Consider the following 26131-nt stretch of genomic DNA (forward strand, 5'->3'; position numbering starts at 1 on the left):
TTACTCCAATGGTTGAATGAAGATTGTAAGAGGGCATGCCAGAAACAGCAGTAGTCATACTTAAAAATGAGGTATCAACCAGGTAACACTACAAAACAGGGATATTTGCATGCCAAACAGGAGAAGCAGCAAATGATAGAATAAGCTGAGCATTTCCACAACCAATGGATCAGATCAAAGCCCTGCAATCCAGCCACATCCAGCCAAAAATGGACAATTAAGTAACTCACTGGAGGAAGAGACTTCACAAACAGCCCTGTCCTCAGTGATGGGGACCTTCTCCACCACTCAGCTAGAGAATGTCTAATTTTCCATCTCAATGATGCTTTCCCAACGTGTCTCCATATCCTGTGATGCCTTGACATCTAGAAATCTCTAGATCTCTGGCTTGAACATAATCAATGCATAAGCCTCCAAATCCCTTTGTGATGGCCCAAAGATTCACCACCTCCAAGTGAAGAAATTTTTCCTCAAATCTATTTTCTTGAGATTGTGGTCCATGGTTGTAGCCACACATCCCTTTCCACTCCCCCACCCCCACCCCATGCCACTGGAGAATTACCCTTCTTGCATCTATCCTGTTGAGCCTGAAAGAATTTTATATACTTCAGTTAGATCACCCTCTTTCTTATAATCTGTAGAGAATATAGGCTCAATTTCCTCAATCTATCCTCTTAGGATAAATCCTATTTTCCAGTGATCAGTCTGGTGAACATTCACTGCACTTCCTGTATGCTAAGTATATTTTTCCTTAAATAAGGCAAACAACGCTGGCAACAGTAGTCCAGGTAAGATCTCACCAAGACTCTTTACAATTGTAGCAAGTCATAGACTTGAAACTATCTTGCCATGTCTTTTAATAAAAATACTTCTTTGATTAAAAATCTTAGATCTCCCTCCTGAATGGCATGTTGGTATACTTTCTCACATGGTCTGCAGTGGTTCAAGAAATGACCTCCTCAAGGGCAATTAAGGATGATTAATAAAAGCTGGTCTTGCTTTTGGCATCCACATCCAGTGTATGAGCTAAAACAAAACTGCACACGATTCTGTTTCTACAACTGAAAGAAAGAAAAAATATAAATGTGCTGTTTTGAGAATAACCTAAATCTGGTCATTATTACAAATATACCATCTACTGAATAAGTATGATAATCTTCTATCAAAAATCAACTTCAAAGTGGAAATGACGCTTAAATTTAATAATGATTACTTATCAAAAATTTGGTCAAGGAACAATTTAGATTAGAAATTGACTACTTGTGTGAGGGAAGCTTTGAGTGCGTAAAAGATGATGTAGCCAATATGAATCATGATCAATAGAGTAAGACTTTGAAAATGAATACATCTAGGAGATTTTGTTAGATATTTTTTAAATAACCTATTCAGAAATGTTATTACTCACCTCTAGAGCAGATAGGACTTAAAACCAGGCCTCCTTGCTCAGAGATAGGTACACTACCCCTTATCACAAGAGCCCCTAGGCTATGACAATAACTTGTCCAAATATAAGAAATATGTACGAGTTCTGTTTTATTACATCTATGATACGTGGGATGCATATTCATTTGGTGACTGAGAATCCCAGGCGTAGGCCTCTATGTGTTAAATAGGCAGTATTGTAGCTGATGATTTAAGCTCTTCCTGTGAAAGTACAAATGTAGTTATTTGGGGGAAATCTATTTCAAATATAGAACCTTGTGGTAAAATAATTACCATGTTCCAATTATAATTTATGCTTTTGTAGCCAAAGCTGAAATCTAGGCTGATTGGTTTAAATGTAGTTCATGTTTCTAAGCTCCCATCACCAGCTGTATAAACCATTGGTTAAGGCCCATTTCTAGACACATAACTGACAGCACATATGAAATGAGAATTCTAAGAAAGTGTTAAATGTTCAACTGAAATTACTTCATGGGTCTTCTTTCAATAGTTTGGGAGATCTGCCATACCTATCAAAACCCCAGAGACAGCTTGTTCAATACTAGTTCCCAAATTTGGGCTATCTGCTTTATTGCCTTGGGCAAGAACCAGTGAGAAGAAAGGCAACAGAACGGGCCCAATCATAGCCAACATTTACCTCAGGTAAGCTTTTTGGAACATCCTTCTTGCCACTCAGGAAAGTTTTGATTCAGATTAGCTTGGTTGGAGGAACCCTTAATGTACATCAGCAACTGTGATCAGTAGTAAAACAGTGCAAATGTAATTGCCCTAAAACCTGGCTGTCTTAAGTACGCCTGGTAGTGAATAAAAGCAGTGGTTTATACATGTAATAAAAATATAAGTTTTGTGTCTACCAAGACTGACCAAACTATCTAAGAGACTCTTCTTGGGGAAAAGCAAGGATTTGAACCAAAATGGTTTTAATTAAGTAGCAAAAGTATTCACATACTACATATTGAATGAGAGCATAATGATAAGGCTATTGCAGAATCTAATCCCGACTTTGTATGACCATTACCATGTATAAAGAGTATTAGATTAGATTCTCTACAGTGTGGAAACAGGCCCTTCGGCCCAACAATTCCACACCAACCGTCTGAAGAGTAACCCACCCAGACGCATTTCCCTCTGACTAATGCACCTAACACTACGGGTAATTTAACATGGCCAGTTCACCTGACCTGCACATCTTTGGACTGTGGGAGGAAACTGGAGCACCTGGAGGAAACCCACACAGACATGGGGAGAATGTGCAAATTCCACACAGTCGCCTGAGGCCAGAATCAAACCTGGGAACCTGGTGCTGTGAGGCAGCAGTGCTTACCACTGAGCCACCATGCCACCCTATTAATTTAAGTATACAGCATAATTGTTGAAATCCAATTATGGAATTTGTAGTTATTCTCTCAAAAAATATGTGGTTAGTCATATCTCTCATTGCTAATATAAGCTAAACTCACAATGGACCAAACATTGCTATTTATGGATCTAAAAGGTGCCTCAAATTACCCTGGAAAAGCAAACTATCTGAAAAACTTGAAGACCAGATTATGCAAGTTGTTCCATGATGCTCTCTATGGTGGCAATGCAAGTAGTATTTTCCACTTAACACAATGTTGCAATCAGTCTAAAAGACCATCTACCATATAATTGCGCATGTCATGTATAAATTTCAATATCAGTGCATGATGCGAAGTACATAAGCAGTACATCTCAACAATTGGCTGATTGAAACTTAAGTATGTTCGTATGGTCGTTCGCAATAAGCAGACTATGGACTATGCGCAAGACCTACATTCTTATTTAGGGACTGAGTAAAAATGGTGTTGATGAGGAGATAATGCACCCCAACCCCAGCAGTGCCCCTCCATCTCCCCCACCCCCCACCCGCCCTACCCCCATCCCTGTCTCTCTCTTGTGTGTGTGTGTGTGTCTCTCTCTCTCTATAAGCATCAAAAATGTTGATAGACACTTCATGTTCCTTCTCCAAGGAAGACAGTTAACCGGGAATGACAACCCCCACTCACCCACCTCCCCAACAGAGCCCAGTTTTTTTTTAACTACAGAGCCACCATCAAATTAACCAATCATCCAATTTCATAGTGAAAATAATAAGAATCAAAATGACACTGGGCACAGGCATAGCCATGAAAGAGAGGGGAGTGGTTGGGAATTAAGACTGCCCACCACAGAACCCAACTTTTCTTTCTAATCAACCTGGTCAGACATGTAAAGAGCCACCTATGGAACAGGTGCAACTTGAACCTGGGCCTTCTTGACCCAGAGGTAAGGGCAGAACCACCTTCAAGTTATCTAGTCAGAATCCAGTTCTTTTATTTAAAAAAACAAACTTGCCACCAAATCACTCAGTTAAGATATCAAACCAAATTACAAATTACAATAACAAAAATATGGAAGGGAAAGGTGAGAGGGAGGGAATGGAATTAAAATGGAGGTGGAGGTGAAGATAATTCAGAAATGAGTTATTTTTGAAAAATATTTTCTAATCAACTGTCAAAGATGTTATTATGCACCACTGGAGCAGGTGAGACTTGATTCAAGTCTCTTTGGTCCAGAGATAGGGTAACTACCACTGTACCAAAAGAACTTTACAGAATTAAGCTTTTTCATTCACATTTTATTCTTGTTTCTTTTTTTCTGTTTTTATTTTGTTTTGTTTTTTCTTTATCCAGAGATGCTTTTGCATACATCTGACTGCCTTTTTACCACCAAGATATTCACCTGTGTTACCTTTTTTAAAGTTTTTTTTTTCTCTGCCACCAATCCATCCATGTCTCCACTTAAACAAATTGGGGCAGTCTGGCAACATCAAAATTGAGGAGAGGTTGGGAGAAACCAAGGGGACTAAATTAAAGTGGAATTTTAGGGGAAAATAAAGCACCACATCCACTACAGTGTTCCAACTTAGATATTTGCTAATCGGCCCATTCAGAGACACTGTTACACACCTCTGGAACAAGTGGACTTGCACCCAGGCCTCCTGGCTTTGGATTGGGACACTACCACTGCACCATAAGAGTATTCCATTCCACAACTCATTTTTTAATATCCATAAATGTTATTGTACACAACTGAATGGATTTCATCCCATTGCCAGTGGTACTTTTCACCTGTTATCCACCATCAATAAAGCAATCATGTTTAAAATTGATTAATTTACGTGTAAAGCCTGTAATGGGCAAAGCAGACCACCAAATGTGAAGGAGAGATAGGGAGACTGCGGGGCTAAATCAAAATGGAGCTGGACTGGGCGATAAAGCATTCATAAGACATTCCGCTCCATGTGGTTTTTTAAAAGCATTGAGACTATTGATGGACGCTGTGTGTACTGCCCAATTCCATTTTATGTCCAGAAATGCTCTTACATGCAACTGAACTATTTTTTCCTGTCACCAAGTCACCTGTGGTATCATTAACCATTATCTTTAATATCTGGATATGCTAGCAGACACAGCTTCCCCACAGCATACCACCAGTGATAATCATCATCTATTAACCACCACCAGTAAATCACCCTGATTTTCTAACTGATAGCCCCTCACTCAGATATTTCAAATCAACCTGTTCAGAGATATTATTCCCTTCTGGAGCAAGTAGGACATGAACCTGTGCTCCTGGTTCAACAGGAGGGATACTACCACCAGAACCCATGTTCCAACTCTAAATATTTTTCTAATCAACCTGTTCAGAGTTGTTATTGCACACGTCTGGAACAAGTAGAACATGAGTCCAGGCCTCCATGTCCAGAGATAGGGACATTACTACTGCATCACAAGACCGTCTTATGGCCCTAACTCTTCTTTTTAATGTCCAGAAGTGCTCTTACATGCACCTGAATGTATTTTTTCCTCATCATCAAATCACTCGTTTTTTTTCCCCCATCTAATAACTCCCACCAGTAAATCACCTGTATTTTTCCAGTTGATTAATTGACATGCAAAGCTTGTTAAGGGCAATGTAAACTACCAAATGAGAGGGGGAGAGGGCTAAAGTAAAACAGAATTGAAAGGAAAGACAAAGCGCACTATCCCCTGCAATGTGTACCCCTTTCTAAAGGCATTGAAAGTATTGATAGACATCGCATGCTACCTCACCAAAGACACCCAGTCAGGACATCACCAGTTTCCATCAAATCTGGAGCTGTTGTGGTTTACCTTTAAACAATCCTATGTTTTTTTACGCTGACAAATGATAAGTGTTAATAGTAGAAAATAGATCATTTCTGCTTAGAGCAAACTTATGTAAACAAGACCCTAGGATGAAGAATCATAAAGCCCCTACAGTTTGGAAAGGGGTCTTTCAGCTCATCAAGCCTGCACCAATCTTCCAAAGAGCATCCCACCAAGATCCAGACCCCAACCCTATCTCCATAACCCCACATTAACCATGGCTAACCCACTTAGCTTACACATTCCTGGACGCTACAGACAAAATCAGCATGGCCAAACCACCTAACCTGCACTGGGAAGAAACCAGTTCGGTTTGTCTGATCATCCTGCTCTCACAGTAGCATCTCTGTCCCAGGCCTAATGCTGTGTTCCAGTGAAGCCCAGCAAAGCTGGAGGAACAACCCCTCATCTTCCACCAGCGGTCGCAGTAATTCTTCTTTTACGTAGATCTTCAATTTCTGCGCACAGCAACAATTCCTGAAACCAGAAATCAATGCTGTTGGTACACTACCCACTGTATGGGGTGACATGGTGGCTCAGTGGTTAGAACTGCTGTCTCACAACACCAGTGATTTGGGTTTGATTCCACCCTTGGACGACTGTCAGTGCAAAGTTTGTTCATTCTCCCCATGTCTATGTGGGTTTCCTCCCTCAGTCCAAAGATGTGTACGTTAGGTGGATTTTCACAGCTTAAAGGGCACCTTGTTTAGCACTTAGGCTACTTACAGCCTTCAGAATCAACATTGGGCTCAACAACCTGAAGCTACATAGATTATATTGGATTCAAAAGGTAACTCTCTTTCTAGCTCTGTAGACGCTGCCAGACCTGATGAGTTTCTTCAGCAATTCCTTTATTATTTCAGAATGCAAGCAACAGCTTTTAACAGACCAGAAATCAAGAAAGTGTTAGATTCAGTGACCATGTATAAATTTGCCAAAAGGTGGTAAAGTTTGAAACTGCAAAGCTTAGTTTTACAAAACTGTATAAGCTTCCCGTGGTCCTTATGAAATAGAATTTGATCTACTGGGACATTGTCAACACTGGACTGCTCTAATTTTGTGCTTCAAATGCATATTATTTTGCTTCTGACATTATTTGTTGTGATGTTACATATTTTGCTTTAGTATGAAGCAGTGTAACAAAAAGTTTCTCTTCAGATATTTCCAACTAAGTAATTATGAGATTACTCGTAACTGTTGTGACTGATAGGTTTGTTTCCACAGGGGCTTGTCGACATTCCTTCATTGAGTACATTCAAGATTGAGATTGATGGAGTTTTTTTTGGTCTCTGAGGAAATCAATGGCAATAGAGAGTGAGTGAGAAACTGGTGCTTCGGTAGGAAACCGGTCACGATCATCTTGAGAAGTGAAACAGGCTCAAGGGCCAAAATGCTGTCTGTTTCTTATGTTGTTCTTACCTTCCCTAGTGCCTATGCCTGAGCTCTTTCTGGGGGAGGTTGGCCCAACCTCAGTTAACGCCCACACCCCTTTAACAAGAAACAGACTTTTTCCCAAGTCGGGTTTGCGGAGCTGGCAATTTTCCCAACTGGAGAACAAATATTCTGGCCTTACAATGGAATTCATTTGTAATGTTGACACTCTTCCCCAGAGAATCTTTTATTCTAAGGCAACTAATCAAACCTATTTCATAACACAGATAATTTTATCCCTAGTCAGTTCCATCACATGTTGATATAGGAAACTGTAATCCAAAGTCCCAAGATGGTGCCCTGGAGACATACATTTGAATCGCACCACAACCTATGGTGAAATTTGAATTAAATAAAATCTGCTATTAAAACTAGGACTAATGGACAGTATATGACCATTGTCAAAGGTCATAAAGGCTCAACTTCAGCTGGAGCTGCTAAGTCGATGATCCATTTTAGCCGCTTTCTAAGGCACCCAGCGTCACAATCACCAACCTTCAGATAATTTGATTCACTCTACATTTCAAGATATGGTCAAAGAGACACAAACTGCAAAGGCCACAGTCCCTGACAGCATTGTGGCAATGGCTCTGAAGATTTGAGGTGCAGAAGTAGCTATGTCCCTCATCAAACTATAGCTACAAAACTGCCATCTACTCAGCAATGTGAAAAATCAGCTGAGTATGTTCTTGTCCACAAAAAGATAGGCATCCAACCTGACCAATTATCCCTATCAGTTTATTGTCAAAGATCAACAAATCAATGAAAGAGCTTGTTTTTAGAATGATCAAATAGCATTTGCTCATCAACAACTTGCTCAGTTTGGGTTTCACCAGGGTCACTGAGAAATTGAGTTTATTACAGCTTTGGTCAAAACATGGACAAAAGGGTTGAACTCCAGCAGTGAGAGTGACTGCCCTTGACATCAAGGCAGCTTGTGTCTGAATAAAGCATCAAGGGCCTGAGCAAAACTGGAATCAATGGGAATTGGGATAAAACTCTTCCCTGGTTGGAAGTATACCTAGCACAAAGGAATATGGTTGCGATTGTCGAACTTCAGTCATCTCAACTCCAGGACATCTCTGCAGGAGTTTCTGAGAGTACTACACTAGGTCCAATCATTGTTAGCTGCTTCATCAATGAGTTTCTTTGCACCATGTATTCAAAATTGTGTAGTCATCAGTGTACATCCCTAACATTTAGCCCATTCATTAGTGTTCAGATACTGAAGTAGTCCGTGTTCATAAAGGTCTGAACACCATGTAGTATTGGACTGATAAGGTGCATGTAACGTTTGCACTACAGGTAATGACCATCTCCAAGAAAGAATCTAACTATCACCTTTGACCTTAGTTATTTTATCGTAACAGTGTGCTCCCTCATTATCTGGAGGTTGTCATTGATGAAAAACTGAACCGTACTGGCCATATAAAATCTGTGGCTACAAAAGTAGGTTAGAGTCTAGGAATTCTGCTGTAAGTAACTCACCTCCTGACTCCCAGTGACTCTCCACCATTTATAAGATACAAGTAAGGATTTTGATGGAACATTCTCCTCTTGCCTGGAAAGGTACAGCTCTGACAACACTCAACAAGCTTGACACCATTCAAAGCAAAGCAGTCCATCCACTATCTTTAATGTTCACTCCTTTGTCATTGATGCATAGCAAATTGTGTACCATCTACAAAATGCACTGCTGACACTGTCAAACCTATGACCTCTGCCATCTCAATGACAAAGTTGGCAGATGCTTGGGAGCATCACCAACTGCAGTTCTCCTCCATGCCACATGCCATGTTAACTTGCGATTATATCACTGTTCCTTCTCTTGTCACTGGGTCAAAATCCTGGAACTCTCTTCCAGTAGCACTGCAGATGGACTGCAATGATTCAAGAGGATAGCTCACTGCTACCTTCTCCAGAACAATCAGAATGAACAATAAATGCTGACCTAACCTACAATGTCCACATTGCCTGAACAAATAAAGAAAACTCTTGCAAAATTATTCTACAAATTTATCTTGCAGATTACCTTTGTCAGTTTCATTTGTCTAGTCTATATGAAGACTCAAGTCCCTGTGACTAATTTCTTTGCAACATATCCCAAGGGATGACTCATGTCATTAAATATAAGGTTAGCTGAAAGGCAAATCTTAAAAGAAAAGAATAAAGAGCTGAGAGAAAGAATACATATTTTGCTGCATATAGAATCAGGCTCCTTCCAAATAAATATCATAAATCAACTTTGCAGTATGCTATAAAATGTTTTGAGCAGCCATTACTGTTAGGCAGGGTTGACTTGCAAGATTGTTCATGCCCACATTCATTATTTTGCTACAAATAGTGAAAAGCCAAAATCTTCTTTTCAATTTTTTTTTGTCACATCAGTATACAGGACTGTGAGGAAAGTGGAAAAAAGCAAGCTTCCTCATACTGTTTCAAGGGTTTTTTTAAAAATATTATCACTCTTGTGATAATAGTGGCTGAAGTCTTGTAAGTGGGTCTAACTGGTTTTCCAGTGTTTACAAAGGAAAGCGTCCTTCTCACAGTAAGAATGGAAATGATTAACATTCAGACAAACAAACATGTTGGTGAAATTTCAAATTTCAATTTCAACACAGTGGTAGTAATTACTAAAATATTTTTGTAACTCTGTTTATGATTTGTAGATCAGAAATAGCAGCTGTTGTCCAGATGCATGATATTTTTAAAAATAATGTAACCCCCATAGAGATATTTGTAGTTTCTAATTTTGTTCATCTGTCTCTTGTGAAATCTTCTAGTTCAGTTTTTTTTTGTCTATGAGTCAATATTGTTGTGATATTGCTTGTAAGGAGGGGCAAACTTGCTCCCTTCCTTTTAACTCCCTTCTCCACCTCCTCCACAGTTGATTGCACAAAGAATTTTAATTCTTTTTTAACATGCAGACATATTATACTTCAATTAAAAAGTAGCACTAAGAAAAATTAAAGAACCAATTTTAAAGTTTTGTTGAGTGAACAATCCAGGGGAATTTTATTACTTATTAACCCCAGGAAGAATAATACAATGCAACATCAAACATACACAGGGATAAAGAGTTTTAACCTGAAGCTATGGTTGTTTAATTAATGACTTGTATCCTCAGCAGTGGTGAAATTTATAGATATCCATGTATTATTGGTAAATTTCTTCAACTTATTTTGTCATTAGCTACTGTTAGCTGAGAGACAAAGGAAAATGTGAGGACAGAGAGTCTTCCAGTACTGCTGTTATCAATCTATTCTGTCTCGCTGCAAAAAAGTTGTTGCCAGAAATACAATTCACATGTGTATTCCCATGTCTGGCTTGATTCTTTCTTCAAGTTGGATAATCTGCAGGTGACTTTATCCCAACGTATGAAAATTCCAAAAAGATATGTATTAAATAGAGATCTGAGTTTCATTGCCTGTTTCTGTAACAGCATTAACTTCAACTGAAACTGATTGTTGTTTATTGATGTTTTCATGAGCTTGACTCAATCGGGAAAAGTAACCATTGTGGCTGCAGTGTTTTTCTTTTTTAAAATCTGTGTTAATCCATGAAAAGTTCCAGGTACTAAAATGAGGAAATGGAAGTTGAACATTGTTAGATATTTTTTAACCACTTATGGTAAAATAATATAAAACTTAATTTGTAGCACAGCAGTTGCATCTCTTCTTCAATGAACCATTTTCAAACTGCTTTCATACCTACATCATATATGTGTGTAACAAATGCATTAAGACCATTTTATCTTCCATTCCACCATGGGATTGGTAATTAAGATAATTGCCAACGTGTGTGTTGGCAATGTTTATAATTGGGAATCTGTAGACAAATGAAAGTAGAGTGAAATGACAAAACCCGCACCATAGGATGGATGATTTCCACAGGCCAAGTTTTGTTTTAAGAATGAGAAAAACAGAATATGTTCATTATATAAACTTTAACATCTGTTTTCCTTTCATTTGTATGCTGAAAAGAATTATGCATTAAACAACAGACTCCCTAGCAACCACATGTCTTCATTTTGTTGATGAGGTATATCATTCCCATGGAGTTCAACGTTTTGACATTTTATGAAAATATACAGCACAAATTAAATTCGGAGTACACTTCAAATTCATAAGTGCGCTCCTTTTTGTGACAGGATAATATTGCCATTTCTCACCCTTGCCTATTCTTCTGTAAGCTTCCCCTATTGTGCGACTGTTGGAAACAGCATAATTTCATTTTCAAAAGCATATTTAACATCTGCAAAGGAAGTCACTTTCATCCAGTATTTCCGAATTTTGCCTGGTGATGATCTTATAAAACTTCATGGGAATATAATAGCAATTTATAGGATTGAAGAATCTAATGAAAAATACTTCAGTACTCATTTTTGCTTTTTTTTCTGCTCGTGAGAAAGGCTTTTTCACAATACTAGACAAAATTTCCCACATTCAGGAATGATCTATAGATTAGCAGATAGCAAATATAGCTCTTCCAGAAAGCAGGGAGACAGAAAGCAGAAAACTTCAGGCCAGTTACCTAATATCTGTATTAAAGAAAATTCCTGAATCTGCTATGAAGGAGATTTTGACAAGATGTTCAGGCAGAATAAACATGGTTTCATGAAAGGGAGAATATGTTTGATTAACTTCTTAGAGCTCTTTGCGGAAGTAACGAGTAGTGTACCTCAGAGTGCTGGCGCCTCAACTACTTAGAATTTGCTCATATCACAAAGATAGCTGGGAAAATAAGTTACAGAGAGGACATGAGACAACCAGGCCATTAAGTTAAGGTTAAGATAACTATGAAAAAAGAGCTGGCAAATGGAGTATAATTTGGGAAAAGTAGTTGTCCATTTTAGCAGGAAGAATAAAAAAGAGGCATAGTGGTGTGAGATTGTGGAGCACTGAGATGCTACTGGACTCTGGGTGACCAAGTACACAAACCTGTGAACATTAGTATACAGAAATTGCAAGTGTTTAGGAAAGGAAATAGAATGTTATTGTTTACTGGGAAGAAGGGAGTCATTTAGCTCAGTTGGCAAGATGGCTGGTTTGTGAAGCTGAATGATGCCAAAAACAGAGGTTCAATTTCTATCCCAGATGCAGTTACCATAAAAGATTGTCCTTCACAGCTTCTCCCCTCCACCTGAAGTGTGGTGACCCTTAGGTTAAGCCACCACCAATCATCTCTCCTTAATGAGGGAGCAGCACTGTGGTTCAGTAGGACGACAGCAACTTTTGAATTGGTTGAATACATAGGTTCACATACCATTATGAAGTGTTTAAATAGGTGCAGGTATGACTTTGTACATCGGTCTGTCAGAAGAACAGTCACTAGACAAATCAGATCCCATATTCACAGATCATATTGTATTGTGTTTTTATTCAACAAGGTGGTGTTTCACTGAAATGCAAGCATGCAATTCTGGGGACTTTGTGTGCACAACAAAGAGATGTTTATTGCTCAAAAAAATTAAGAAGTTTTTAAAAGATGTTTTATAAAACCAAGTTATTTACCCATAACACAATTTGAAAGATTTTGTAATATATAAAATACAATCTCATCTATTCCAACACTGTCACTTTAGAGAACTCAAATACAAGAGAGTTCCCTTCTGTACCACATTATCAGTTTGGCTTTTCTGTTTCTTCAAATTCTTGATCTTGAGAGTTTGCTTGTCTTTTTTTTAATTCGTCATGTGGCCCAAAACCCACATGCCACTCATTCAAATTCCAAACTCTAAAGTAAATTACTAATAACTGTTAATTGTCAAGTTGAAGTAAGTTTTATCACAGTACCCCTTAAAATGGACTATTTTGATAATTTTGACAATTTACAGCTAAAGAGTAAAGAGCGACTTAATTGAAACATTGTTGGAGAAGGATTTTAAAGATACTTAGTTTTATGTTCAGTAGCACAAATCAATCTTTATTCAGAGCTCCTTACCATGCAACTTGGAAGAGGTCACTGGAGACAGACTCCAAGACTTACCCCGTCTCCTAATAATGTACAGGATATCTATACATTCCGTGTTACAATGATAACATGTGACATTGACATCAGCACTTGCCACATCCCCTCTGACCATTAGACATCTCCCCAGCTGAATAATACTAAGTGGGTGCTGTTTGTTTCCTTGTGAAGCTGCAATATTTTATTTTCCCAACGTCATAATGACGAAGTAATGTTTGCAAATGTTCCCTTACAATGTTACTTTTTTTCCGGTGTCCTTTCATGAGATTATCTGTTTATTACACAAAAAAGAAAATTTTTTAAAAAAATTTAAAAACCATGCTATTTATATGTATTTACATTTAACACAATTTGAAAGATTTTCTAATACATAGTAAAATGCAATCTCATTTATCCCACTCAAATACCAGAGATAGTTCACTCTCTACCACATTTATCAGTCTTGAGAGTTTGGTGGTCTTTTTCTTTTAACTTTATATTCTGAATATAAAACATCTGAAATATATAACATGCTGGAATGCATGGCAAAACTACACTAAGCACGGAATATAAAGTGAAATTGTTTTTGCAAGAGTTTTAAAAAAGCCAAACAAACATATTTTTGTGTGGTTTCAAGCATTACCTAATTTCCCTTCTTTGGTCTTTCTTACAAAAAAAGAGTGCACACAGTTTTCTCAAATGTAACTTGCTAGATTATACTCAACTTTCCTTCTTTCAAAAGTCTTCAAAATTGACAACAACTGACTCAAGTTTCTTTTGTGTACAGTTCCTGCAGTGTTGCTGGGTTAATGGGATTCAATTAATTTCATCCCAAACAATCTATCCCAACATTTTTGCTGATAGAAATTAAAACCACCTCGAATGTTTCCATGATGTGGAGGTGCCAGTGTTGGACAGGGGTGGACAAAGTTAAAAATCACACAACACTGCTCCCTGACTATTACCTGATGAAGGAGCAGCACTCCGAAAGGTAGTGTTTCCAAATAAACCTGTTGGACTATAACCTGGTGTTGTTTAATTTTTAACTTTGTCGACTGTTTGCATGAGCTCTTGTTTTAAAATAAAATTTGAAGATATAAAATTATTTGCCCTTTAACATTCAATTGAATTTCCCATTGCATGTTTAAACTTGCTGCCTTTATCAAGTAATCTTATCAATCTAAATTTCAGAAATAATTGCATCCAGGCTAGGAGATTTTAAACATGTTGGGAGTTCCAGCAGTTTAGAGTTCACCTGATTTCAAAGACTCTGCTTCCACAAGACTTCCAGCTCCCTTGATGTGTTATTGAAACCTGTTCAGAAGCAAAAAACAGAGAACACAATCCACTGGAAAATGCCCAGTGGGTTAATAATACACTGAGTCCCAAATCTCACCACACACATGGTGTGTAAGAAGATGTAAAAAGTCAGCAGGAAGAGTTAACTCTGCTGGTCTCAGAAAGGGCAGAGCCCAAGACACCAGGTCATACTTAACGTATTCAGGTTAAAAAACTGTCAGAAACTCTTTTAATAGGGTCAACTGATATTTTAATTTTCTTTTGTCTTAAAGAAAACCTTTTCTAAGAAGGTATATGGACAAAACATTTCTCATTCCAAATTTGGAGTTCAAATTGATGTCTTCCAAAAAGGATTATTTATGTTTTGAGAACAAGCTAAACCATTTTTCTTTCACAACATATTTTCTACAGCAGCTTAAAAAAACTTTTTAAATTTTTCAATGAATTAAAATTTCAAGTCAGACTACTCCTTGTTTTAATACTGATTTCAGTCGAATATTAGGAATGCTTTCCTTGTAATTGTTATGTGTATACAATCCAATTTTCACAGAGGGCTTCTTTAACTTTACTGGGAGAAAGGGACTTGCTGGTTTCTTCTCTAACTGTGCCTAAGGGTCCTATTCCTTTGCCCACCCCGTCTGGCTCATAGGTGATATTGCACACTGGTTTTGCCTCACTGCGTAGAGATGAATTAGTGGGGGAAACACTGTCAACAATATTCTCAAGGTCTTGCAAGATAACAGTCCCAGCTATTGTTTGTTAATAGATTTCTGCTGGGCATGTTTTGAATTTTTTCTATCCCAGAGGAACAGTCCATTTCACCATCAGTTTCAGTATCCAATTTTTCCAGTCTCAATGTCAGGTCTACCTGCAGCCTTTTCTTCTACAGTCCTTTCCTCTTCATCAGAAATGAGTGGGATAGCCCAAGGGAGCTGACAGATAAATGGGAAAGGGGAGTGGGGCTGGGGTGAAGGTAGCTGGAAATGCGATAGGTAGATGAAGGTAAGGATGAAAGTGATAGGTCAGAGAAGAGGTGGAGCAGAAAGGTGGGAAGATGGACAGGTAGGATCAGTCCTCAGTAAAGGCCTCACCTTCAACCCTTATGCCCTCGGATCAATGAATTCAACATGTGTTGAGACATCAAACTTTTCTTCCGCCGCCTCCCCCCTGGGCCCACTTTTTCCATCAGGACACCGACCCAGCCTCAGAGGACCCCTTCTCCTGCCTTCAACGCACCCCATCCATCTGGACACCCCATGCTGGTCTGTAACCGCCCTCGATCTCTTCATTTCCAACTGCTGCCGTGACATTAACCACTTCAACCTATCCACTCCTCACACCCACTCCAACGTCTCACTCTCAAAACATGCATCCCTCTAGTCCCTCCACTCCAACCCTGCCCTCACCATCAAACTAGCAGATGGAGGGAGGGGGCACAGTGGTACTTTTGCGCACCAACCTCTACACCGCTGAAGCCAGGTGCCAACTCACAAACACCTCCTCTTACTTCCCACTTGACCAGGACCTCACCTCCCATCACCAAACTATCATCTCCCAGACCATGCACAACCTCATCACCTCAGGTGATCTCCCACCCACAGCTTCCAACCTCATATTCCGGGAACTCCACACGGTATGGTTCTACCTCCAAACCTAACTGCCCTGGTCGACCCTTTGTCTCAGCCTGCTCCTGCCACACCAAACTTATCTCTGCATTCCTTGACACCGTCCTGTCCCCCTTAATCCAGGAACTCCCCACCTACATATGGGACACCACCCAAACCCATCACTTCCTCCAAGACTTTCATTTCCCTGGCCCAAATGCTTTATCTTCACCATGGATATCCAGTCCCTATGCATATCCATCCCCCATGACAAAGGCCACCTAGCCTTCCATTTCTTCCTCTCCCGCCAACCAGTACCCTTCCACTGACACACTCATTTGATTGACTGAACTGATCCTCACCCTCAACAATTTCTCCTTTTAATCCTCCCACTTCCTCCAGACCAAAGGGGTAGCCATGGGTACCTACATGGGCCCCAGCTATGCCTGTCTCTTCGTCAGGTACATGGAACAGTCCATCTTCTACACTACACCAGCACCAATTCCCACATTTTCCACTGCTACATTGATGACCGTATTGGCGCCACCTCGTGCTCCCATGAGGAGGTTGAACAGTTCATCAACTTCACCAACACCTTCCACCCCGACCTGAAGTTCGCCTGGACCATCTTGGACACCTCTCGCCCCTTCCTGGACCTCTCCATCTCCATTTCTAGCGACCGACTCAACATGAACATCTACTTCAAACCCACCAACTCCCACAGCTACCTGGACTACACCTTCTCCCATCCTGCCTCCTGTAAAAACACTGTCCCTTATTCCCAATTCTTCCGCCTCCGCCGCTGTTCCGAGGAGAACAAATTCCACCATAGAACATCCAAGATGGCCTTCTTCTTCAAAGACAGCAATTTCCCCTCTCATGTAGTCGGTGATGTCCTCCAGTGCATCTCCTCCACTTCACGGACATTTGCACTTGAGCCCCACCCTCTCGGTCCTCACCCTCCACCCCACCATACTCCGGATACAACGCATCATACTCCGCCATTTCTGCCACCTACAAACAGACCCCACCACAAAGAATATATTCCCCTCCCTACCCCTATCTGTGTTCTGGAGAGACTATTTGCTCCACGACTCCCTTGTTAAGTCCACGTTTCCCCCCCACCACCCCACACCACACCACCACCAACCCACCCTCCACTCCCAACACTTTCCCTTGCCACTGCAAGACCTGCAAAACCTGTGCCCATACCTCCGTCCAAGACCATAAAGGATCCTTCCATATCTGACAGTGATTTACCTGTACTTCCACACATATCATCTACTGTATCCGTTGCTCTCAATCTGGTCTCTACACTGGGGAGAGAGGAGGCCAACTTGTGGAATGTTTCAGAGCATATCTCTGGGATGGATGTACTAATCAACCCCATGCCCTGTGGCCAACCACTTCAACTCCCCCTCCCACGCCACCATTGACATGCAAATCCTGGGATCTCCTCCACCACCAAACCCTAGCCATCCGACACCTGGAGCAAGAACACCTCACCGTTTGGAACCCTCCAGCCACATGGAATCAATGTGGATTGCACCAGTTTTCTCATTTTCCCTCCCCCCACCTTTATCCCAGCTCCAACCTTCCAACTCGGCACTGCCCTCTTGAACTGTCCTACCTGTCCATATTCCTTCCCACCTATCCGCTCCATCCTCGTCTCCGACCTATCACCCACCTTCAATCTACCTATCACATTCCCAGTGAACTTCTCCCCAGCCCCACCCCCTCCCATTTATCTCTCAGCTGCCTTAGACCACCACCTCATTCCTGATGAAGAGCTTATGCTCGAAATGTCGACTCTCCTGCTCCTCGGATGCTGCCTGACTGTGCTGTGCTTTGACTCTGATCTCTAGCATTTGCAGTCCTCACTTTCTCCTACAGTCCTTTCCTGTTGGGAATCATTTTTACCTTGTAGCTCTTTTCCCAACTGCCACAGCTTTCTATTTTCTTTATCCACCTGGAAAGCACAAAAATGGGCACTGTCGGCTAACTTTTTATGTACAGTTTCTAAAACAGTTCTTCCTTTTGTAATCTCTTTTGCCATTCTATCAAGGACACACTTATAATTACCATCGCATATTTCTACAGTTTTCAGTACAGCTCTCACTACCGATGAGCCTAACTTTTCCATTAAACTATCTACAAGTTGCATTTTGGAATATGACAGTGACAAGATGACCTCAGTTAAAGACTACTGCTTCTCATAGCTTCCTAAACCTAAAACCAATTAAACCACTACTACGTTAATTAGGTGGATAAACACAACTGTGGTAATTGGGAATGATTCTCTGATATTAGGGGATAAAGAGCCTGTTGGCATCGAATGTTTTGGTCTTGGTGAAGTGGTGGGGACAATATCCTGCTCTCCAGCCAAGGTATTAGGGAACTTGTCCCTCGTTTTCCTCCTCTCCTTTCTTCTTGTTGAACATTTTGCGCAAACCCTGCTCCTGAGTTGTTAACAGGCTTTAAGGTGGTGTAAGGCAGGATGGGGCTTCCCTCTATTATCTACAGCCATTTGTCTAAAGGATGTTAGTTGCACTTATAATTTCAGAATATGTACATGTATAATATCGAACAGCAATTACTTAAAAAAGCTTTGATTATAGCGGGATCAGACTTTCCCTTCTATTCTTTACGAGAAAGCAAGTTTTCTGTTTCTCACTAAGAGTAGCTGTAATGGCATGTGTTACAACATGGGTTGAACCACTCTGCTAATTTAAACCAGCTACACAGAAAAGATTCACCCATGCTGTAATCTGTTAAAATTCGAGAGGCAAAGAACTATCCCCAAAGTCACTATTTAAAGTAAAAATTTAAGAACTTTATTCTTTAAGTCTAACAGAGAATACTAACTAACAACTATTTACTACTTCTTTCTCTTAAACCTATCTTTTACATCCCTATCTACAATTCTTGTTCAATAAAAATCCCGATTACGATTTACAAAAAAAAACACATTTCAAAACTAGTCAGCTTTGCTAAGTTTCCTCTGTAGATGCTCTCTGCAGGTCAGTTTCTATGTTCTGCTGTATAAACTTCTTCCCAGATAGGTACTTCTCAGAGAGCTCAAAAACTAGCAGCCTACATCTGTTGATTTTTTTTGGCAGTTCTCTCCTAAGTGTTCAAAATGTCCGGTTTTTTTATATCCCAAAACATCCGATTGTTTCATTGGATTTTAATCTTATCAAAATGCTAAATTCAAACTTGATTGGATTTTGGTATCTTGGATATAATTTAAACTGATTGGCTGAATTTGAATTTGTTTTTTGTCTCATGGCAACCCATCTACTCTAGCTGTTTCGATGAAATGTTACATTGTTACCTTGTTCCAGACTCTCTGTGCTTCTCTAAGTCCTTGCTAGCTTTTCAACTCTCTTAAAGGTACAGTATATCTACACCTTCATAACACCTCCCCCCTTAAGAGAAAATAAGCTATCATAATGAAAAGACGGATTCTTTTTTTTTTATTCTTTAAACGCATTACCTAAACATACAGATAACTTTAATCTAAGTTCATATTAACTTGTCCCACCTATATAAAACATTGAATAGATGTATCTTATCTATCCTTTATCAGTTAAATCTGCAATAATGCATCTGCGATTACATTCTTACAACCTGCAACATGTATGAATTTTAAATTAAAAGTCTGTAACATAAGACTCCAATGAAATAGTCTCATTCTTGTCTTTAAAACATTCTAAGAATGTAAGCGGATTGTGATCCATGTACACACATTGTTCATGACATACCCATTAAAATGTTGTAAGGCCAGTACCAAAATCAATACTCCTTTTTTTTGATCATGGAGAATTTCCTCTGGTGGGTGTTGAGTTTCTTCGAAAAGTAAGCAACTAGCTGTTCAACCTCAGCCTTATCTTCCTGTAGCAGTACAACTCCAACTCCCATGTCACTAGCATCGATGGCAACTTTAAAAGGTTTTGAAAAGCTTGGTTTGGTGATTAATATCACTTTCAAATGGTCAAATGCCTCCTGGCATGGTTCTGTCCACTAAAACTTTGTGTTCTTCGGAAATTGGTTAACGGTGCCACTATACTGCTGAAGTTTGAAACAAACTTCCAATAGAATCCATTAAGTACTAAGGATCAAAGCACCTCTTTCTTAGAGTTTGGCTGGGGAAATTCCTCAATGGCCTTCATCTTTGCGTTCCATGGGGTCAACCTTCCATGACCAATGTTATGTCCCAAGAACTTCACTTCTGCTTTTGCGAATTCAGTTTTATTTAAGTTTATCAGCAGTTTTGCTTCTCATAGTCATTAAAAGAGCTCTGCCGCCTGTACCATGTGATCTTTCCAGGACTCACTAACGATCACTACATCATCCAAATAGACTGCACAGTTTGTTAACCCAGCCACAACTCTGTTCAAGAGTCTGTGGAATGTGCCGGGTGCATTCTTCATTCCAAAGGGCATCACTTTAAACTGATATAGCCTATTTGGAGTTAGAAACGCAGAAATTTCTTTTGCTGTCTCTGATAAAGGTACCTGCCAGTAACCACGCAGTAAGTCCAACTTGGTGATGTAACTGGCTTATCCGACTTTCTCGATTCAATCCTCCAATATCGGAATTGGATAGGAGTCTGATTTTGTAACTGCGTTGACCTTCCGATAATCCACGCAAAATTGCTGAGTCCCGTTTGGTTTGGGAACTAAGACGATCAGTGAACTCAACTCACACTGGCTTGGTTCAATTATATCCTCATCAAGCATGGCCTTCACCTGCTTCTGGACTTGTCTGGCTTTGAAAGGATTAAGCCAATAGGTGTGTTGTTTTATCGGAGCAGTATTCCCTATGTCTACTTCATGTACAATAACTTGAGTCCTCCCTAGCTGATTCTTACATTTGTCCTTATACTGCAGTAACAAACCTTTCAAATGCATTTTATGTTCCTGAGACAGATAGTTTACCAATCTATCCAACTCCTCAAGGACTTCTTCATTTTTTAATCTATTTTGAGGCACATCAAAATCCACCCCATCTGGATTTGATTCCTCACTCTGCGGGGCAGTAACTAACACCTGTTTCTCCAGTTCTTTCTCTCTCATATAATATGGTTTCAGCATGTTTACATGACATACCCAATACCATTTTTCCTATCTGACATCGTTACTAGATAGTTCACCTGACTCAACTTTTTCTCAATTTGATAGGGACCACTAAACCTGGTTTTGAAGGGATCTTGTTTCACTGGTAACAGTACTAACACATCATCCCCTCAGAAAAGCATCCGAGTGTCAGAGCTTTTATCTGCCACCTGCTTCATTCTATACTGTTCTGTATTCTATATTTCCGCCACCTCCAAACAGACCCCACCACCAGGGATATATTTCCCTCCCCACCCCTTTCCGCCTTCCACAAAGACCGTTCCCTCCGTGACTACCTGGTCAGGACCACACCCCCCTACAACCCACCCTCCCATCCTGGCACTTTCCCCTGCCACCGCAGGAACTGTAAAACCTGCACCCACACCTCCTCCCTCACCTCTATCCAAGGCCCTAAAGGAGCCTTCCACATCCATCAAAGTTTTACTTGCACATCCACTAATATCATTTATTGTATCCGTTGCTCCCGATGCGGTCTTCTCTATATTGGGGAGACTGGGCGCCTCCTAGCAGAGCACTTTAGGGAACATCTCCGGGACACCCGCACCAATCAACCACACCGCCCTGTGGCCCAACATTTCAACTCCCCCTCCCACTCTGCCGAGGACATGGAGGTCCTGGGCCTCCTTTACCGCTGCTCCCTCACCACCAGACGCCTGGAGGAAGAATGCCTCATCTTCCGCCTCGGAACACTTCAACCCCACGGCATCAATGTGGACTTCAACAGTTTCCTCATTTCCCCTTCCCCCACCTGACCCTAGTTCCAAACTTCCAGCTCAGCACTGTCCCCATAACTTGTCCGGACTTGTCCTACCTGCCTATCTCCTTTTCCACCTATCCACTCCACCCTCTCCTCCCTGACATATCACCTTCATCCCCTCCCCCACTCACCCATTGTACTCTATGCTACTTTCTCCCCACCCCCACCCTCCTCTAGCTTATCTCTCCACGCTTCAGGCTCACTGCCTTTATTCTTGATGAAGGGCTTTTGCCTGAAACGTCGATTTCGCTGCTCCTTGGATGCTGCCTGAACTGCTGTGCTCTTCCAGCACCACTAATCCAGAATCATTCCAAACTGTGCCTTCTTTAGGTGTTGTTAAGCTAACTCACCACTTGATTTACTCTCACCCTCACCTCTGATACATAACTAAGTGTGAGATCTCTGACTTTGATCCTGTTGATTTTTCTTTAATTTTAAAGGACCTCTCCCTTCATGGCCAAATATTAATTCGAAGGGAGTGAACTGAGTAGATTCATTTTGGGCATCTCTGATAGCAAACAATACGAATGGGATATCTTTATCCTAATCATTCAGGTAATTCTGACAGTATGCTCTCAACATGGTCTTCAAGGTCTGATGCCACCTTTCGAAAGCTCCTTGGGATTCAGGGTGACTCACGCTGGATTTAAAGTGTTGTGTACTTAAGCTATCCCATAATACACCTCTGTCTGACCCTCTGCCTGTTCAGGTTTTTCCTGCACCTTTGCGTCAAACAGGGTGTCCGCTAACTGAACCTCAACTCCTTCATCTTTCTCTTTGGTTTTATGCTGTGATTTATGATAGTGGGATCTGGTTCCTACACAGTATGGGAAAATACCATGTTTTAACTCCTCAGTTTCTTGGTCTTCCTTGGGCTGCTCCACAACAAGGGGTATCACTCCCACCTAGACTCTGCTAAATCATTCCCAAGAACAAACTGGATTCCTGGAAATGACACTCTGTCAATCACTCCCACTGTTACTTCCCCAGTCTTGAGTTGGTACTCCAACCTGATCTTACATGGGGAAAGCTAAATTTCTGTTCATCTATCCCACAAATTACCATACTCTTGGGTAACAGATCAGAAAGAGTGCATATTCACTCATTTCTTACTATCAGCGACTGGCTGATCCTATATAACTTTGTTTCCTTCTCCCCCTGTTCTTTCTGAGTAAACCTTACCCAGAGAGGTGAATTTTTTATCGAGGTCACGTACTAACTCCATACCCAGTGCCTGCCTCGGCTATGCACTCTCCTGCAGCTCCTCAGGTCTTCTTGGGGTTTCATTTACAACCTTCACTGATGCTTAGCTCTTTTACCACATCTTTTCCCACAGTGCCTTTCTTTAACAACCAGCACTGTGACTTTTTGTGTGCCACTTTACCACAGTGGAAACGCCTGAGGCTCTTCACCTCCTTTCCACCCTCTTGGGCTCTTTTGTTAACCTGTGGTAAACTTTACCAATGTGCTCTACTCTTGGTTTTGTAGTGTAGGATCTCCCCTTCTCCCAACTTCTATCCCTCAGCACGAAATTCTGGCCGGAAGCATGTCTTATATACCAATATGTAGTCATCTGCTAAGTCTGCTGCCCTACTCACTTCCTGATCTTTCTGTTCTTGCACATGAATTCTTACCATCTCTGGAAGTGAGTTTTTAAGTTCCTCCAGCAGAATAATCTCTCTTAGAGCCTCAAAGGTGCGACGTATCTTTAAACATGCACCCATTTATCAAAATGACTATGTTTAATTCTTTCGAACTCAACCATAAGTCTGACCTGGTTCTTGCTTTATGTTTCTGAACCGCTGTCTCTGTGCTTCTGGTACCAATTCATAATTCAAGTAGCCTGTTGACCTTTTCATAATCTCTTGCCCCCTTATCTGACAGCACGTCAAATACCTCACTAGCTCTGAAGATCTGGACCTGGGCTGGGGGTAGGGGTGAGGGTGGGGGGGAGGGGAGATGGTTCTCTCTTGCCGGTGATCAGTCAATAAGCACTCACAATCAGTCTGGTTCTTTAAAACTTCATTCGGCTGGGTACGGAAGGTCCAGAAACACAGAAGTTGTGTACATCCGTATTCCTCGGAGGAGCTGCAAATGTGGCTTAAAACAAAGACATTTTTATACTTTGCTTAAAGAAGGGTACAGGCCATGATCACATAGTACATTCAGACAATTACCAATCAATACATGATACTACTTTATTTGACAGCTACTGGGTCCAGGGATATTTCTTAGGAACCAACTTTGTTTTCCAACACTCATGAACTGAGCATTTGCAACCGAATCTGAAGGTCAGTTTGGATGGCCAGTAATGTCTTGTTATTTCTATGCTGTAAAGGGAGCATTGTCTGCTAATCTCTGTTGAAGCAGACTGTGGTTAGTCAATTAGGCAGTGATAGCAGAATTGTCAATTTGCAGCCTAGAAGCCATTTTGTCATGTTATTTGCATCGAGAAGCCATTTTCCTGCCACCTAAGTTATTAAGAACATCTGTTAAGCAGTTGTTCCTGACAACAACTAGTTATCTCAACCTATATTCAGGTTTCAGATCCTCAGCTCTGCCTACCAGTTTAATCTGAATAAGCATTACCCATAAATCCTTGGACTACTCCATCTGCCTAGCCAGTATTTCAAATGAAGTAAAGAAGGCTTCAACATCTTTCTCATCAAATTGTGGCAGAGTTTTGATATATCTTTTAATGTCGGTCATGTTAACTTTACTCAGTCGCAACTTCTCAAGTTCAAATTCTCTCTCTTTCTCTTTCCCTCTCTCTTTGTTTATTATCTAACTCTCATTTTCCTCAGTTGTAATTTATATTTTTCTAACTCTATCGAACTTGTCTGTTTCTCTGATACACCTAAGTATTTGAGTAACTCCCTTACAATTTCAGCTTTATTTTTGTCCTTGGTTAAACCCAAATCTAGTTTTTTTGCTCATTCTCAAAGTATGGCCTTTTTCTTTCCTTGTAAATTTCTTGGCAAATTTGAGAATGATCTGCAAATCTCAGAACCTCTTTAGAAATTTTGAGCCATTTCTCTCACTTTCAATTTAATCAACCGTAAATCAGTGAAAGTAAACAAATTGTCTCACCTACGTTTTATTTTAAGATCTAGGACACTACCCAGCAAGTATTCAAATCTACTGGACTTTTTCAGACCCCATATCTATTCAAATCCGTCTAAACCTGTTCAAATCACGAATGCGAGACCCAAACTGTTCCAATCCTGGCAACAAGCCCCCAAACTGTTACGACACAGGTTAAACCCCTCTGCTAATTTAAACCAGCCAAACAGAAAAGACTCACCCCATGCTGAAATCTGTTAAAATTCAAATGGCAAGGAACAATCCCCAAAGTCACTATTTATCATATAAATTTAAGAACTTTATTCTTTAAGTCAACAGAGAATATTAACTAACAACTCCTTTCTCTTAAACCTATCTTTTACCTCCTCATCTACAATACTAGTCCAATAAACATCCCAATTTAGTTTCAAAACTAGTCAGCTTTGCCAAGTTTCCTCTGTAGATGTTCTGTCCAGTTCAGTTTCTATGTTCTGCTGTACAAACTTCTTCCCTAGACAGGTATTTCTTAGAGAGCTCTGAAAATAGCAAAGCTACATCTGTTGGTCATTTGGCAGTTCTCCCTAACTGTTCAAAATGTCAGTTTTTAAATACCCCAAAACATCGGATCATTTCATTGGTTTTTAATATTATCAAAATACTAAATTCAAACTTGATTAGATTTTGGTATCATGGGACATAATTTAAACTGATTGGCTGAATTTGAATTTGTTTTTGTCGCATAACAACACAGCTACTCTTGCTATTTTGACCAAATGTTATATCGTTACCTTGTTCCAGACTCTCTCTGTTTCTCTAAGTCCTTGCTAGCTTTTCAACTCTCTTAAGGTACAGTACCCCTACACCTGTATAACACATGTACACATGCACCTGATATTTGCAGTCTATTTGATGAGGGTGACAATCAGGGACAGGCATCAAATTGTCAGAGATGAGGGTGAGTGGCAGTGATGGATGGGAATATGGCTAAGAGCATAGAAAGAGAAGGATGAGTACATGTGCAAGTAAGGGGTAATATGATGGGCAAGTTTTGCCAAGGTAGAGTATGGGGTGGAGTGAGAAACACAGCAAGATGTAGTTGAATATGCAAGTACACATCTTTCCAGACCTCACTTGGTCATTAAAGTGCTAGCTACTTTGAATCCAGTAGCACAGCACAATACTCCTGCTAATGACCACCTGGGGCAGCTCCAGCCATATTTCCTTTGCAGCAGCAATGGTTCTCTTCTTGACAGGTTT

General features: G+C 40.4%; 1 protein-coding gene across 2 annotated transcripts in view; it reads left to right on the forward strand.

The window, feature by feature from the left end:
• Positions 1–26131, forward strand: part of colec12 (collectin sub-family member 12) — a 208513-nt gene that overhangs the window by 87319 nt on the left and 95063 nt on the right. Inside the window, exon 1 of one of the 2 annotated variants that reach the window (XM_072570397.1) lies at positions 1983–2085. The exons of the other annotated variant lie outside the window; for it this stretch is intronic. The gene's annotated coding sequence lies outside the window, so the exon portion shown is untranslated. Of the gene's footprint in view, positions 1–1982; positions 2086–26131 lie in introns of those variants that run through there. 2 annotated transcript variants of the gene reach the window in all.

The sequence above is a fragment of the Chiloscyllium punctatum genome, chromosome 5 (genome assembly GCF_047496795.1).
Source record: "Chiloscyllium punctatum isolate Juve2018m chromosome 5, sChiPun1.3, whole genome shotgun sequence".
NCBI classification, from domain to species: domain Eukaryota; kingdom Metazoa; phylum Chordata; class Chondrichthyes; order Orectolobiformes; family Hemiscylliidae; genus Chiloscyllium; species Chiloscyllium punctatum.